The 18,247-nt window shown below is 34.0% G+C and overlaps 1 protein-coding gene across 1 annotated transcript in view; it reads right to left on the bottom strand.

Annotated features, from left to right (window-relative positions):
- The window catches only part of SPAG16 (sperm associated antigen 16), a 909,927-nt gene that overhangs the window by 220,397 nt on the left and 671,283 nt on the right, over positions 1–18,247 (bottom strand). The window lies entirely within an intron of this gene.

Genomic DNA, 18,247 nt, shown 5'->3' with positions numbered 1-18,247 from the left:
CAGGCCATTGTTCCTAACTGCTCTACTGCCTCTGAACATAATTAAAATAAAAAATTATGCATATAATTAAAATTAAAATACTGCATTATCAAATATATAATTATAAAGTAATTTTCCATAGAGTTTTATAAGAAATATACACATTATTAATTCTGATTAACTTGTGGTTTTATATGATTTATTTTTCTTTTATATATTTTTCATATTGTTTTTTCAAAAGTACGCACAGCAATCATAAAACATTTAGAATAACAACAACAACAACAAAAAACAAAAATTTTACAAAAATATGCCTCCTGTGGGCATATAAAAGGAATTTGAATGTTATGGTGGTTTCAGAGTATCAGTAAAATACCCTTTCTTTTCCCTTTCCATTTTGGAACCACCTGAGGAATAGATGCAGGAATTATAGTGATAGAGATCAAAATATTGGTTAAAATGTGATATGGCTGAATTAAACATAATATGAATTTACAGCCTCATTAGCATCCTAACACTTCCCACAGTGAATTAACTCTGCCCACCCAATTACAGGGAGAGTTGCAATAACTCAGGACTCTGCTGTTGGGACAGTCTGCTGGCAGAAATAGATGTAAAATCCTGTGTGACCAGAGGACAGGCTTTCCCAAGGAAAGGGCCACCAGTAGGAGCTAAGCAGTGGGACCTGCTTGGTTTCTTCTGAGCTGTTCAGTTAGCAAGATGCCCCTTTCACAGAGAAAGGGAGTGTAGTGGATTGAATTATGCCCTCCCCGCCGCAAACTCACTGATGCCTGAATTGTGTCCCCCAAGTTTCATACATTAGAAGTTTAATCCCCACTGTAATGGTTGAAGGTGGGAAACCTTATTACAGTAATTGAAAGGTGGTGCCTTAAAGAGGTGATTAGATTGTAGGACCATGCTGTAGAAAATAGCGGTCATGGGCATGGCTTGGAGGACTTTAAAAGGAGAGTGAATGAGGAAGTTGGCTTCTTGCTTTCTGTTTTCTCTGCTCCTCCATTTTGCAATGTTATATCCTGCATCACTGTTGCCACTACTAAGACCCTCACCAGATGTGTTCCCTGCACTGTGGACTTCCCAGCCTCTGAAACTGTAAGCAATAAATTTCATTTTCTTTATAAAATACCCAATTCTGTATATTTTGTTATAAGTAACAGAAAAGGAAGGAAGGAGGGACAGAGATGGAGTTGAAAGGGGCTAGAAATATTCTACTTAAACTTTCTAAACCCAAGATAGTTGAGTGGAAAGTTTCTTAGCTCCAGATATATGTGAAGACTGCATGGAGTAAGCATTAACCTCGGATAAGCATAAATGCCAACTTCCACTTGGCTTCAGAGGAATCATCTTTATCTGCCTTTCTCCTCTTTTCTTTCCAGCTCATTTTGGGAGGAGATGGGTGGGATTTAGTGTTGAAGGTAGACCATTACACTGTACGACAAGAAGTTACAAAGTAGCCAAGTACGAAAAGAAGTTACAAAGATGCCAGCTCTTCATGATTTCAAACCAGCATGTATTTTCATATTTTTTTTCTCTCTTCCACGTATAGGAACATTTTAACTCCATTTTCTTAATATTGAAACATTATCATATTTTTACTTTGGAAAATTTATAGCATAAGAGAAAACATCTCACAGAGAATGTTTGTGGGACATCATGCCAGGCTGCTTCTGTGCACCTGTGTTAAGGTCCTGGCAGAAAACAAGAAAACGCGCCCAGATGGAAGTTTTAAAGAGACATTAAGGAAGGAACTAAATACTTATTACAAGGAGGCAACCACAGAGGGATACACTAAGGAAATAAATACATAAGTTAGGAGCAGTGGGAAGTTTTTACCAACACTAGGCTTGAAGGGAAACGGAGGAAACAACCCAACTGGAGCCTGGATGAGAACCAGAGTCCTGGAAGCGGGCTGCAATGCACCCACGCAGGGAGGGAGCAGAGGAGGAAACGCTCCAGCCTCCCTTTCCTGCTGCTCTCTGCTTTCCCATCAGTCAATTCCCAGCAGAAGTCAATGGGCAAGTCGGTCTCCCCAGGGAGAGAGGAAGGCAGAGAACATAAGACGGAGGAGAGAAGGTATAGGGCCAATGGAGAATGAGCATCACAGCAAACATCTGCCTGCCTGTCTGTCTGTCCTTCTGTCTGTCTGCCTGCCTATCTGTCTATCTAGAAACTTATTGTAAAATTATGTTCTATATTCTAGTTTACCATTACTTTTATTTTCTCTGTATATCATGAAAATCTAATTTTGTATTTCATTATATACACATTTATGACATTTTAATGGTCACATGGTATTCCATTGTATGGATCTGAGATACTATATTTGAATAAGCCCTATACTTAAACATTTAATTTATTTTCAGATTATCTTCAGCGACTATCTTTTCATGATTGGCATTCAAAGATGCCCTTTTTAGTTATTTTAAAGTATTATTTTATAATTAATATGAATAATTCTCTCTTTATTTTATCATTAAACACTTAACTGAGGATCTCTTACAATTTCATGAGAAAGCTAATTGGCTTTGATTTGTAGCAAATATTGCTTGGTTAACACAAGTTCTGCCTTCATTACTGAAAATAGTAGATTAATATTTTAATCTGATTGACTGACAAAAGATGGTGTTATTAGGTACTACAACATGATATTCATCACATTATGATCGATTGGCTGCCCAAAACCCCAATGCCAAGTCAAGGCTTTCTTACAAGCAGCAGCATTCAATTGAAACTACAATTTTGGGGGGCAGGAGAAGACACAGAAGAATTACAGGATAGATTGTGTCTAAGTAGAAGAGGAATAGAAGTAACAAATCTAGAAATATGACCAAGACAAGTGTCTCAAAACAAACCAGATACCAATTTTCCAAAAAAAAAAAAAAAAAAAAAAAGGCAGTGGTACAAAACATTTTAAAAGAGAAGTCATTTTTAATAATGAAAAAATCACAGCACTAAGCAATAGAAGATAAGTTGGTGGAATGAATGTTATTAAAATCTATAAAAAACATGTATACAGATACAGTGTATTTTTACTAAGAGATCTCCCATGCTGAGACCAGGTTCCTAAGCATTATTTTCCATTGTTTCACAGTTCCAGAATGCATAAACAAAATAATCTAAAATTCTCACTGAAACAGCATTTTTTTCCCTTAAAAATAAATGGGAAACACTTTCTTCATGTAAGCTTATGCAAATGCAAGTATCTTCAAGGAGATTCTTAAACTAATTTCATCACAAAATCTCTCTGTCAGGCTGATAATAGTAAAAGTTAAGAACCTCTAAATGTTATCGGTATCAAAGTGCCTAAGTGTAAGTTTCCATAGGGACAATGAGGGAGAAATTGTCTACAGATGTGAGACTGGAGAGCAGCAAATCCATGAACTATTTCCTCTTCAGCAGAACATCCAGCAACACTCATATACAGGAATATCATGTCAGGTTTTGGAAGATTAAGAAAGTGTTGCAAAGATAACTGGTTTATGAAATTGTCCATTATCATGATGTTATCAATCGTTGTCTATTAATAGTGTTGGGAGAATTTAGATTTTTACAACATTTCCTATAGTTGAGTCTGTGGGTTATATACCACTATGTCTTTAGGCATAAATAATGATAATCTGCTGTGGTTTAATCATCCATGATTAATAGCAAACCAATTTAGTCGTTGTTCTTTGACTTGATCAAATATATTGGTTCTCTTTTAAGTTACATATGTTATTCTTTTTGACAAGATTTTAATTTACCTATACCCTATTGAATGTACATACATTTTAAAAATTAAAATAATTTATTATAATAATGTTTTTTAAGAATAAAGACTGGAGTTGGTACCATAGCCTCCAACACAGTCCTTGATCTGGCCCTTTGCCAACACTTTGACTAATCCCTTAAAACTTTGCTCATCTGATCTCAAACACAAAAAGCATAATTCAGACTTAACACTGCTGTTTTCTCTGCCTAGAATTCTCTTCCCCTTGATAAACACTTGATCCATTCCCTGAATTCATTCATGTCTCTGCTTACACACATTACTTCAGAGAAGTCATTTCTGAATATTCTCTCTAAAGTAATACTCCAGTTCATCACTCTCTGTTCTTTTAACTTGTCTTAATTTTTTTTATAGGACTTATCACCACTTGGCATATGTGTTGGTACTGATTTCATTAGTTATTTATCTAATAAATACCTCCCATTCTCTGAGCCTTCTCCCTTAAGTAGAGCGTAAGTTCCATGAGAGCAGATACATATACATATATATGTATTTTCTACATATATGTATTTTTTTCACTGCCCTTCTGTTCTATCCTCAGTGTCTAGAAAAGGGTGCAATAAATATTTCTTGAAAGATCATCAAAGGAAAGACAAGAACCAGATGATCACACTTGAGCATTATAATGGTTGGTTTTATCATGTTAATTTGGCTAGGCCTTGGGACCCAGTATTTGGTCAAACACCAGTCTAGATAACGCTATGAAGATATTTTTTAGATGCGATCAGTATTTAAATCAGTAGACTTTTAGTAAAGCAGATTATGCTCCATAATGTGAGTGAGCTTTATCCAATCAGTTGAAATCCCTAGTGAAGAAAGACTAGGGCCCCCTGAGAAAGAAGAAATTCTACCTCCATATTGACTTCAAACTCAAACTACATCGTCAGCTTTCCCTGTGTCTATAACCTGTTGTCCTTCCTTACAAAATTCAGACTTGCCAGCCCCCACAATCACATCATACAATCCTTTAAATTATACCTCTCTAATATATAATGTATACAATATAAACAAATATAAATATATTATATCTATAAAACATACACACTCACCCATTGGTGGAGGTGTATATATGTGTATATATATGTATACATATATATACACACATGTATATACACCCTATATATACACACACATACTTTATATACATATTACCTACACACAAATACCCTATTGGTTCTGTTTCTTTGTAGAATACTACAAATACAAACATAGTGATGTAGAAAACAATGCTATTTTTATAAGTAGATTAAATTCACCATTCCAAGAGTAGGAATATCAGAGTGAGGGAAAAAGAAACAGAAAATAAATAATAAAAAATTTTCACAGAAAGATATGAAAAGTAAATATATGGACAAATTACTCAGAAAATATGACACAACATAAAATAGCATACCAACTTAAATTGTGAGACCAAGTAGAACTTAAGGCAAAATCATCATAAAGGAGATGTTATAGTTGATAAAATGGAGAAAATACCAAGAAGATATAATGATTATGTGTATATATGTATCAAAAACATAGGCTCAAAATACATACAGCAAAAACTGACAATATTATAAGGATAAATTAGTTAATACTTCTGGTTAAGGATTTTAATATAAATACATCAGAAACTGAGATCTCAAGCAGTCAAAAAATAAGAAATTCTATAAATTATTTGATAACTAGTTAATAAGCTAAAGTAAAAGTTCTATAAATTTTTTGAACCAACAAGAGATGCATGGACATGTATTTGTTTTGAAAAACAAGAAACAGTGAACAAATTTATGTACTATAGATCACAGAAGATCAACTTAAGGCAGATCATGTTCTCTGACATAATTCAATACAATTTGAAATTTTAAAAAGATAACTCTAACAATCCCAGGTAATAGGAAACCCGATAGATACTTTTGAAAAAGAAGAAGCAAAGAGAGTGCTCTCCGTTCAGATATTAAGTAATACTAGAACACCACAGTAAAAACAACAACAACAACAACAACAACAACAAAAAAAACCGGAAAAAAACAGTATTGTACCAGATCAGAAAGACAGTGTTACCAATGTATTAGAAAAGAGAATTTAGAAAAGTACATCTGCCTGTCGCCTGTCTGCTTATATGAAGATATGTGATAGAAGTGGCATTGCAGATCAATGACATAAGGTTTACTTGTAAAGTTGATGGTATTAAGAAAACTGTTTCACAAGTTAGAAAAATAAAATTAGGTCTCCCACTATGGTCATTGAATTATTCTTCTCTGTAATTAGGTGAAAATTCCTCACCCATTATCATGAGACTTGTCCTTGATATCTGTAGTAACAGAATATATGTCCCCATTGCAGTGGTTTTGGACTTGGTTTATAATTTGCTTTGAGCTTGCTATATGGTCAATGGAAGGTTAAGGAGACTTAATATTTGTGACATCTAAAAAACTATTTAAATGTAATTGTACAGTTTAGTTTTTTGTCTCCTACCCTGCCCATTTTATGAGGACAACATGTTCCACATAGAGAGGCCCTGGGATCTAGAATGAGAAGACAGATGGAGCTTAACTGATCCCAGGAAAGCACATCTGGCCTGAGCTGTCCTGAAGGTCTCCCATAAGTGTATAAGAAAAAAATGCTCCTATAAGATAGGAAGACCCAGGGTTTGTTTGTGATTGCAGGAAACACTGACAGATAACACCCCCATTACACCTTGAATCAAAGACATAAAATGTAAAAGGTACCAATATAAAGCTAAAAGAAGAAGATGTAGGAGACAATCTTTGTAACCTAACAGTGGGGATGATATTCTTAAGCAATCCTCCCCGCCCCCCCCCCAAAAAAAGAATACTGTGTTGCTACGACAGAAATACCTGTGACTGGGTAATTTATAAAGAAAAGAGGTTTATTTGGCTTATGATTCCAGGACAGCTGCATCTGGCATGGGCCTCAGTCTGCTTCTATTCATGGTGGAAAGTGGCAGGGATCCAGCAGGTACAAGCAGATCACATAGCGAGAGGAAGCAAGAGAGAGAGAGAAGGTGCTAGGGTCTTTTTAAGCAATGAGCTCTCGTGGGAGCTAATAGAGGGAGAACTCACTCATTAATCCCTCCTCCCCCAGGGAGAGCATTAATCCATTCATGAGGGGTCTGCCCCCATGACTCAATCAGTTTCCCACACTGCCACATTGGAGATCAACTTTCCACATGAGTTTTGGAGGGGACAACACATCCAAACTGCATCAAATACTAAGACAAAAAGAAAATAGTTTTGATTTCATAAAATCTAAAAATTTAAATTCAATAAGACACCATATAAGAGGTCAGTAAATAGGTAACTGTTGGGAGAAATCTGCAATGTTTAAAGCCAACGACAGATTAATATACACATGATTACTGCAAAATCAGTAAGTCCCAAGAGACAGAAAATTCAATAGCAAAAACAGGAAAAAGCAAGTCACAAACGAAGGAGCCTGAAAGACTGAGTAGTACGTAAAAACATGCTCAACATCATCAGTAGTTAAGAAAATGCAAATATACATAGTGCCCACTCTACTGCCAGAATTAGAAAACCAAATACTACCTGTATTAGTCTGCTCAAGCTGCCATATCAAAATACTATAGACTGGGTTGCTTAAAAAACAGAAATTTATTTTATTTTGTTTATTTGTGGAAGCTGAAAGTCTGACATTACAGTGCCAGAGCGGTCAGGTTCTGGGTGAGGGCTCTCTTTTTGACTTGCAGATGGCCACCTTCTGGCTATGTCCTCTCATGACCTTTTCTTGCTGCGTATGGAGAGAGTGCTTATAAAACCACCAGTCCAATCAGATTAGGACCTCATGCTATTACCTCATTTAACCTTGATTACCTCCTGAAAACTCTAGCCCAATTATAGTCACATTGGGAGTTAGGGTTTCAACATGTACATTTTGGCACTACTAAATATTGAGAATAAGATTTCCAGGAGGAGTGTAAACTAGAATAGTGATCCTGAAGAGCAATATGGTAATACTTAGTGAAATTAAATAATGTACACTCCTACAGCATAGCAGTTCCACCTATGAGTATATACCACAGAGAAACTATCAGAGAAGCCCATTACAGTGATATGTACAAGGATATTTAGCATAGAATATCTTGAAGTAGCAGGAGCTTATAGGAAACTTAGGTATCCATCATTAGAGCAATTCATAAATAAAATGGTAGGATGAATAAGATTGAATACTATCTAGTGTACAGAATTGATAAAATTGATAGGCATATACTAATATGCTTAAAACTTAAGAATATAGTATAGAATTAAAAAAGCAAGAAATTGAATGGAATCTATAGCAAAGTACAGTTTTTAGAAATCTCACACAAAATTGTATATATGGTGTGTGTGTGTGTGTGTGTGTGTGTGTGTGTGTATGTGTGTGTGTGTGTGTGTGTGTGTGTGTGTATGAGGGATATTCAAAAAGTTCATGGAAGGATTCATATTATCTTGTAATTCCATTCTTCCATGAATTTTCTGAGGTGCCCTAAAGGATACTTTCAAAAACTTCCACAGGGTATTGGAGGGAATGACAGTAGAAATTGGACATGAAAGGAGAAAAACAATAAAATCTGATGTACGATTAACTCAGTGCTTTGTACCTGAGGAAGAAGAAGCCAAAGGAAGAAAAGATGAATGAAGAGAAAGAAGCTAACAGGGAAGAGGAGGAAAATAAATAGGAGAAGAAGCAAAAGTGGCAGAAGCATCTACTGTTAAAGCTAAATTTGAATATGGATAAATAGCTCCTAATACAGTATGGATACTGAACAAAATCAACTTTACAAAAGGCCTAGTGAAAGGATAACAGAAGAAAGCAGGAGTAATCAAGACGTAAACTGATGACTGAGTCCATTAATTAAGCTGAGTCCATCAGAACAGAAATAGGTGATTATATAATTTAACATTACAGAAGTACCCATCTTTTTTTCTGCCCCTCCATATACAGCTACAGAACGCTCTTCTTTATAAATAATATTTGGATAGAACATATAGCATATTACATGTAGAACAGTTAAAATTATAGTTTGCAATACTCCCAATTAATACCTGCAAATTCATGTCTATTGTTTCAATTTACTTTGTAAATTGAATCTTATCTATCTCATCACTGAATTCCAGAATTTAGAACAGTTCCTGACATATAGTAGGCTTACACTAAATATTTGTTAACCGAATTAACAGAATTCAGATCAATAAAAATACAAGAGAAGGAATGATAAAATTCTTGGATAGAAGGTATGGCCTGCAATGCATATCTATTATCCCAAGATGTTTATCAAACTCATTCTTTCAATACACTTACAGAATGTTGATTTTCATAATAACAATACACTAGTTCTTTTCAATTTTTTTTCTTTTGATCGTTGAGTGCATAGTAGGGGATACAATGTGAAGATGATTTAAAGAATTTTTATTTACTCTCCTCTTACACTACAAGTGAGAAAAGATACTTCTGAACTCAATCAGATTTCAGTAAATCATATTTGAATATTGTTTGAAATTCAATTTTAGATAAATATAACTGCAAGTTATCACAAGTGCAAACTATGCAGGCTCTGTCTCCAAATTTGTTCTGAGTTGATTTGCACATCCGTTAAACTGCAACTTCCCTTAAAGGATTATCCTATTAAAAAGTATCAGCTTGGCAGATTAAAGATGATTATCTATTCAATTTTGTGTACTCAGTCTATTAAAATGAAGACAAATTCTTGGGCTACTTGACCTTGGGACATGCAGTATGTTTACACTGCAAATTTTAACTATTAATTTTTAATCTAATAACTACTATATGCTATTAGATTAAAATAACACATTCCTCTTAGATATCAGAACTTTGCACTCCTTAGAAAAATTCAAAGGTGTAATTATGCCTTATTCATTTATCTGCATTTTTATTGATTAATATATGTGCAAAAATGTCATTTACTAAATTTCAAAATGACCTATGCTAGAATATACATGTAATTTTTACTACATCTGGAAACATACCAGCATAACTAATTATATGCACTGGGATATTTTATTGCCTAGACGATATTAAGATATAGCTAGCTATACAACTAATACCTTATACTTGCCACACAGATAAAAATGATTTTATAATTTCTTACTTAAACGTGTTGAAAAATAATTTGACATTATCACATTAATTGTTTATATGCATATAACTACTGTAAATGCCTTTGAAAATGTTTCTTACATAAATACCACAAAATAAATCTTCATTAACTCTGATAACACTAATTTAGAATTCATCATTATCTGAACATGCACTAGATTTAAATTGTTTGTATATAATTATGTATGTAAGCTTTGTAAAGAACTTCCAAGGAGATATTTTATTTACCTAAGAAAACATATCCAATCACCTTGTCATTATCTTTACCTATGTTGCAATTATACTTCTATGTAGTGCAACTACATCAGAAAGCTAAGCGACAATTATAACTACACTTGTTTTACAAATACTACACAAAATTGAGGACTTAAAACAAGTGTGACTTCTCTGTAGCATCCAGGCAACTGCAGGTGCAATAGCTGATTGTGCCTGCATAATACTGTAAAGTCAGTAAGTTATTTACTGCTCTGATTTAACCAGAATGCACCAGATTCTTATTATCTCATATAGTCCTATAAGAAAACTTTGATCTTATCATTAATTTAATTTATCAAAATGTGATAAATTATCTAAAACTTAGGCTGTAAACCTAACTGATAAAGTCACCTAGTTCAAACCTCTCATTTTACAGATGATAAACCTGAGGTCAAGACAGGTCAAGTGTCCTGCTCAACTTCTTATTACAAATCATAGATGAAGAACAATTTTATTCTTTAGAGACTTGCCTTGTGCTTGACTCAAATGTCCTTTTCTGACTCAAGAGAGATACATGATTTCTAGATGTTTCTACAAATTCAATCCAGAGTCAGATAAAAGATTCTGGGGTATTAGGGATCTTAAGACATTATTCCTAAAGCTGTGACGACAATTCCAAAAGGGAGCTTTCGTAGTTTGGACAATGAGTTTATTATTAGCTTAAGTACACAAACTTTCAAAGATGATATCTGAGAGGAACCAGACTTGGTTACATGTATAAATTTTATTATATTTTGTAGAAGCCAGTAACTTTCATTTATATTAATCTATCACAAATTATGCAATTCTAGTGCATTTAATTTTCAGAATTTGTAACTCTATTGGGATAATAGTCTAATGCTTAATAACTGATATGGCACAGTCACCAACCAATCAGAATGGACATTAGACCAATCAGAACAGATTTATGGCCACACCATTTTGTACAATTATGAGTATTATCTCTGAATTAATATATCTTTGGTTGGTACATCTTTAATGAAAAATTTCAACGTATCCCCACTGTTATTAGCATGTTATTTTCCATACTTGCTGGCAGGTAAATTAAATTGCTTTTATCCCAGAAGATAATAAGAGACAAAATAAAAAGAAATAGTTAATTTTACAGATAAAAGCATAAAACCAGTCACCATGAATCTCCAATTTTTTTCTTTACAATTCCTAATTTAAATTAATTAAATGAAATGTAATCAGGCTTTTATGGAACTGTTAGAGCATGTATGTTTATTAATATACATATGTAATCAAAGCTTTCAAATCTCCTTAAAATGGGAGAAATAAAACCCAACTTACAGTGCTGTGATGATTGAGAGAGAAAGCCTAGTGCCTAGCACATAGTGTACCTCATTCCAGGTATTAGTTTTAGACTTGTGTATCCAAAGGGCTATGGAATTTGATTTCCTTCAGTTCCTCCATTCATTTTTCTAATATCACAGGAGCCCATATTCTACTTAAGAATGAAATGAATTTGCATACACAATAAAGCCACTCAAACAGGGAATGAAGTAATGGGATTATAAGATAATTTAGCTGGGTCACCTGTTCACCTTTTCTCTCGTATTTTATTCTCTCTTCTTGTGGCTCTCTGTCTGAAGAAGATGATGTGGTAGAATTGGCTTGCTCTTAGAGGGGCAACTTAGTTTGACCCTGCCTTATGCTTTAGAAACAAAAGAAGCTGGCTTTCTATTTCAGTTTTTAATTTTTATTTTTAATCAGGCCAGGCCTTAAATAAAAGACAAAAAGAAGGGTCCTGCAGGCATAATTCAGCCCTGATTATGTGGATAGAAATTCACACTGAGGTGTAGGATTGGAGTTCCAGCTTCCAATAGGAAGATAGGTACTTAGGATGCCCCTTGTTCATAAGACACATCAGAATCCTGTCAGATAACCCAGGAGATCCTCTTTTCCTTTTTTTTTTTTTTTTTAAGTCACAACTAATTGACAACTAATGTCAATAACAGGATTCTGTGTCTTAGCTTTGAGTCAAATATCACCAAGGGGACTATTTCAATATTCACAGCACATGAATCATTTCTTCTAACAGATGCCATATAACATTATAAACCCAAATGCTATTATTATAATAAGAGTAAGAATAATATAAAGTTTAAGATTATAGTCTCTGGGTTTAGATTGCCTGGCTTTGAATTTCAATTCTGTGTTTGATCACCTAGGTGATACTGGGCTTGTTAATGTTTTTGTGTCTCGGTTTTCTCAGCTGTAAAAAGGGGACAAGAGTAACAATCTCCTAAGTTGTAGTGAGGATTGAATAGGTTAATACATGAGCCAACTCACATGGTTCCAAAGATATTAGTGAAGGGACTAGAACCAGACCCGTGGACTAGTGTTGCTTCAGTATGGAGGCAATGTCCCTCTGAGCACTCTACCTCAGCAAATTTTTCTGTAAAAGCCAGATAGTAAATATTTTAGGCTTTGCAGGCAATATGGTCTCTGTTTGTTGCAAATACTCAGTTCTGCTGTTGTAGTGGGAAAGCAACCTTAGGAGATATGTAAATGAATGGATGAGGCTGTGTTCCAATAAAACTTCATATATGGAAAAAGGTCAAATTGGCCCATGGGCAGTAATTAGCCATCCCCTACTTTACCTACTGTACTTTAGAATTGCAGTTTTCCCACTCTGGTTGGTGGGAACACAAACTATTCCTGAGCCTATGTGAGCTCCTGGCTTTTATTTTTTCTCACCTTTCAGACAGATTTCTCCCTGGCCTCAGGATATCATGTACCTATCCTTACTCAGCTAAAGACTAAAGGGGACACTGCTGATCTCCAGGGTCCTCCGTGGGCTGCACTCACCTCTCCTGAACTTTGCCCTGAAAGCTTGAGCTGTTTTGGCCTCCCAGGACTGCCCACTCTGGCTTCTCAACTCTGAGGAACTGCAGAATTCCCCATTGGATTTTGTTCATCCCTGAGTTGAGATCTAGAAACTTTTTCCAGGCAGTATTCTGGGGCAGTCTTGGGGTCACCTTGTAAACTTCCCCTCTCTCAGGTATTGCTGTTCTTTATTGCCCACTGGTCAATGTCTGAATACCATTGCTTCATATATTTTGTGTGTTTTTTGCTTTTTGGGGTTTTTTTCAGTTGTTTCAGGTGGAGGTTAAACCCGGTTGGTCACTGTTACTCCATCTTGGCTGGAAGTGGATATCCTATATATTTTTAATAATTCATATGCAAGAAAACTAAGACTCAGAAATGCTTAGAAATTTCACCAAGATCATTTAGCCAGTAAGTAGTGGAGAGAAAATTCAAAACTAGGACTTTTAACTTCTAAATGAGTGCTTTCTTTGTTACACTACACTGCTTCTATGGGAGGGAATTAACCACACTCTGCCTTTTAAATACAAAGCAATGAACCGTAGTCTTTACTAACAGAAACTGTCAAATCAAATTTGAACTGAAGATTTGCGGGTTATCTTCTTATGTTCTGAAAAACTTGGGAGAGGTGGCCAGCCAGTACTTTTAATATTTTTCAATGTAGTCAATTTTTTCCTGCCATTTTAGCCTTTCTAGTGTGGTTCTGCCTATAGAGAATATTTAGGATTTTCTCCAAATGGTGGGAATCTTTGCCCATTTTAATGATCTGATGCTGATAAGCTTTCTACTGGAAAGTTCCCATCTGGCTCAAACTTCAGCTTGTGAATTTACTACAGATGTGACTTTTTTGCAAATGTACTAAAATTATCTTTTACAAAGGAGAGAAAAATATTGCTAAACTACATAAACATGGTGAAATAAGAGATGTGGAAAAGTATATGTATAAATTTTCGCAGTTCATTTTTTATTACTTTCACTATGCGATTCCATTTAACATTTTCTGAAATAGCAATAAATTTTTGAATGGTAAAACATATGGCATTTTGAGTATGCCAAGTGAGAGATATTATTTAGATAGTGAATATTTGCAAAAATTTGTAGCATTACATTACCAAGGGACTCCCTGTTTAATGAGAAAGGAACACTTATCTCTTTACAAATACATGGGTTGTAAATATATACTAATATATGTATGTATCTATAAACACAGATAATCTGTGAATGTCACAGTAGCGTATTTGCAAATAAAACATTATGTAAATAATGCTATGCCACATTCAACTCCTCTTTTAAATGTGAGAGGATGATTTCATACAGCAACCGAAAAGCTAAACTCTAGATGGTGATTCATACATCTTTAACTCTGTTAATTTTAAGTATATATGCATATACAACATTACATATAACTTTACTGCTTAGTTAACCATTTACATTGCTTTTAATACTACATGAAAATGAGGTTTTGACCTTTGTTTCACTTAATATGTATTCATTGGTATTTATGCTTTCACTAAAAGCCTCCTACTGTGGCACACATCCTTGGCCGTCTTACTTGCCTACTAATATATTGATTCATCTTTCTCATCTCTAAAATGAGTGAGATCACCTTTCAGACCCCTTCCAGCTGCAGGATAAAACATGGTAGATGACTATGCTGAGAGTTCCTTATTATAGGATACCATTGTCCCTTTGAATCCACATTGGAACACTGGAAGACAATTATCTCCTCCATTATTTCTACGAAGAAACTTAGTTCAGGGAGATTAAATAATTTGCCTGAAGTGTAAAAGGTACTGAAGGTGTGATTAAATCTAAGGTTTGAGTTATAGTCTGTATTCTTTTTCTACACCTCTGGTTTTCAAATATTTTTTTCAAAGCTATATTTTAAAAATGATACACTGTGAGCAAACTCAATTTTGAAACAGATAAAGTACCTTTCACTAGTACAAATTTACTTTTATAAATCCAAAATGAAAACATTTACCTATAAGGCTAATAAATGATGAGGAAAGTTTGATGTACATGAAAATTTGAAATGAAAGTTTATGGACAACCATTTCAGCCTTTTAATGGCTTCCACTTTTAATCTGTTTCTGTACTGTGTTGGATTTGCCAACACAAAGAAACCCCTTATTTATAAAGATAAGTCATTGTACATAAAAACAGTCCTTTATAAACAATACATCTCATAATCTCAAGATGCCCTTCAATTAAACTGATCCAGAGACATGAAATGTGATTAGAAATTTTTGTTTCTATGATGATCACTTAGATTATCTAACAACTGCTCACATTCCTCGTATAAACTATCAAGATAACATCCTCAGAGAGGATGCTATCCATACTTCCACCTGTATTATATAATATTATAATAACATTACATGTACGTTTTCTATGACTATTCCTCAGGTCCAAGAGCACAGCTGAAACAGTTGACCAGAGTCTTGCCTAACATTAGTTATGACAAATAATGCACTAGATGTATATAACTGCATGATTTAATTCTGTTACAGAATTTCAGTCAGGAACCATGGTTAGATACAAATTAACTAATGTGAACCCTCAATAAATGTTCATTATTGTCAATATTCCCCATATATCTCTTGCTTTTTTGGAAAATGATTATACTGTATAAGCTTGTATTGGCTTGCTACTGGGGATAAATAAAAGTATGTTCAAATGAATGTGCATTTTGAGCGTACTATGTTAGATTTGATTTTTATCCTCATATTCCAAATATTTTCAAGATACGATTTTGTTATACTTCTCTTTTAAATAATCTTTTCCTGAATAAATACCAACTAGAAGAGATTTATGAGTCCTTATCCTTATTTCAATTTTGTTTTTCTTTTTACTTACATTCTTCCTTACTCTCTTGAGATGAACATAATTTCTGGTTCTTTACTTTGTGATTTTCACCAATTTATTCATACTGTCATCAGACCTTATGTTTGCTCTCCCCAGTTTCTTCAATTTTTGATATATTTCAACCTTTTTAAAGTAAAGAGTCATTAAGGACTTCTCTTATACAGAAGCACAGCTTTCTCATTATTCAATGAGAAAAGCTTTATGACAGTAATTTCTCAAATACACAGAATTAAAATTAGTTATGGTATGTTCCTTGAAGAACTGACCAAAGGCATGGCAAAGTCAGATTGAAACTGTATTTCCTCAGACTGATAAAGTGTTTTCATTGACAGGGTCACTAGTGTATACTCTTTGCTGTTTTTATTTCTCTCTGTTCCACCACTGATTCTTGTATTTTTCTTGATATTAGTGTATTACCAAGAATACAGCAGTCATGGAGAGAAAAAACACAGGTTTGTTGTACCACAGACTTTAACATCATATTGACTTGTTTGACAGAAGATAGGTACTGATATTTATTCAAAACCATGTTTTCTTGACTATGCAAAGAACTTTGGGGCATGATGATAGGCAGTAAAGAGCAATTGACAACATTTTTTAATAATGATGATAAAATATATAGCTATTATTAGGTATACAGTATTTCAAAACAACCTTTAAAATTCTGTTATTAGAAAGTATTGACAAAAAAAAACAAACAAAAAATAAAAAGAAAGAAAGTATTGACAAAAGTTTTGAAATTTCAGAGTTCAAAATTCAAAAACATGAACACTGGAAGAGATTTCAGGATGGGAAATATTTATAAAAATCAAGTTAAAAGCCCTTTAGAGCTATGATATCAATGCAGATTTTATATGTCAGAAACTATAAATTGAAATATTTATAGGCTTTCATGGTATAAAATGAAATTCTCATAGTTGGTATCTTGATTCTGTGCAGTGTTTTATTCTTGAATTCTGGCAGGCCATAAATGTCTTAATGTCAAAAATATTACTAAAAACATTTTTAAAGGAGCCATTGTTATTAGTGTGTTTTATAATGTAATGGGAACACACCTTAAAGTTTGTTAAGAAGACAAACTTGCTGTTTTCTAAATTTCAGATATGATATCATAAAAGCAGTCCCCCCAACCACACAACAATTATTAGATCTACAATTACTCTTGTTACATTCATACTTTTCGGACTGCAGAATTAATAAGGGCTATTTTAAAAATAAAACATTATTATTTCCTTTACATATATTCTTTATTTTCTCATCTTTAGATGGGTATGTCTAAAGATTTTAACATCTCCCCAACTTTGATCTACCACAGTAACACTAAAAGATTTTTAAAAATTCTCAAAACTTAAAAAAGTTCCAATACACATCACACTAGCAAAGGAAAGCTGTATTATCCACTAACAGATATACATTCTTTATTTAGCAAAGGCTATCATTAAAAATGCAGATGCATCTTCTATTACACTGAGGTTGGCTGTGAATTGGCCCTGGTTGCTACTGTGGTATACTACTCTGCCATAAATAAGAATGATATACTCCCATTTGCAGCAACATGGATGAGCCTGGAGAAGCTTATGTTGAGTGAAATAAGCAAAGCACAGAGGGATAAATACCACATGTGCTCACTCATATGTGGGAGCTAAGAGAGAACAAAGGAAGGAAAGAAAGACTACGGTAGTGCATTGGTCTTTCAGAGGAAGAAAACATTCCTTGGGCTACAAAGTGCAGTGGGAGGGGGCAAAGGGGAAGGGTTGGGGATAATTGGGTGGGGGACACGGGGTACAAATGCAATTTGTGGTAATGGGTATGCTGCCAGTATGAATCTGGCCCTCACATCATGGGCACGAGGGGTGACAATCAGCTTTGTATCTCATGAATATTTATTTATAAAAAGTCACATAAAAAAAGGCAGATGCAGCTGTCTTTCTAACCTTCTAAATGGAAAATCAAAATCATTGTGTGATTGTTAACATCAGTTGCTACACTTCCTCATCAGCAAGGACAAAATATTTTATTTGATTGGTAATGTTTTTGTCATTGTGGAAATAAAGGCTAAACACAATCAAGTAGTAATATTATAGAATGCAAAGCACATAATTGCAACATTATGAATATGTATTCCAATTAATCATGAAATGTAGAAAATATGGGGTAATTTATTAAATTATTATGACTATAATATTACATTAAAAATACTTCAAGTTCATTTTTAGCAAGCTTTTGTTTTTTTCCTACTCTCAGCTATTTTGTCTACAGAAAACCCAAACTGCTTACCTTGCATGGTGATTCTAAGGGATCTAGGTTTCAACTCTTTGAATGGCACTGATAGCAAACCTGTATTATCTATATTAACACATACTTACCTCCTCTTTTATTCCTTTCTTTAAATATATGATGAATATAATTCTT

The sequence above is a fragment of the Cynocephalus volans genome, chromosome 1, assembly GCF_027409185.1.
Source record: "Cynocephalus volans isolate mCynVol1 chromosome 1, mCynVol1.pri, whole genome shotgun sequence".
NCBI lineage: Eukaryota > Metazoa > Chordata > Mammalia > Dermoptera > Cynocephalidae > Cynocephalus > Cynocephalus volans.
The sequence above is the reverse complement of the archived record's forward strand: the minus strand, read 5'-3'. Positions and strand labels throughout refer to the sequence as shown.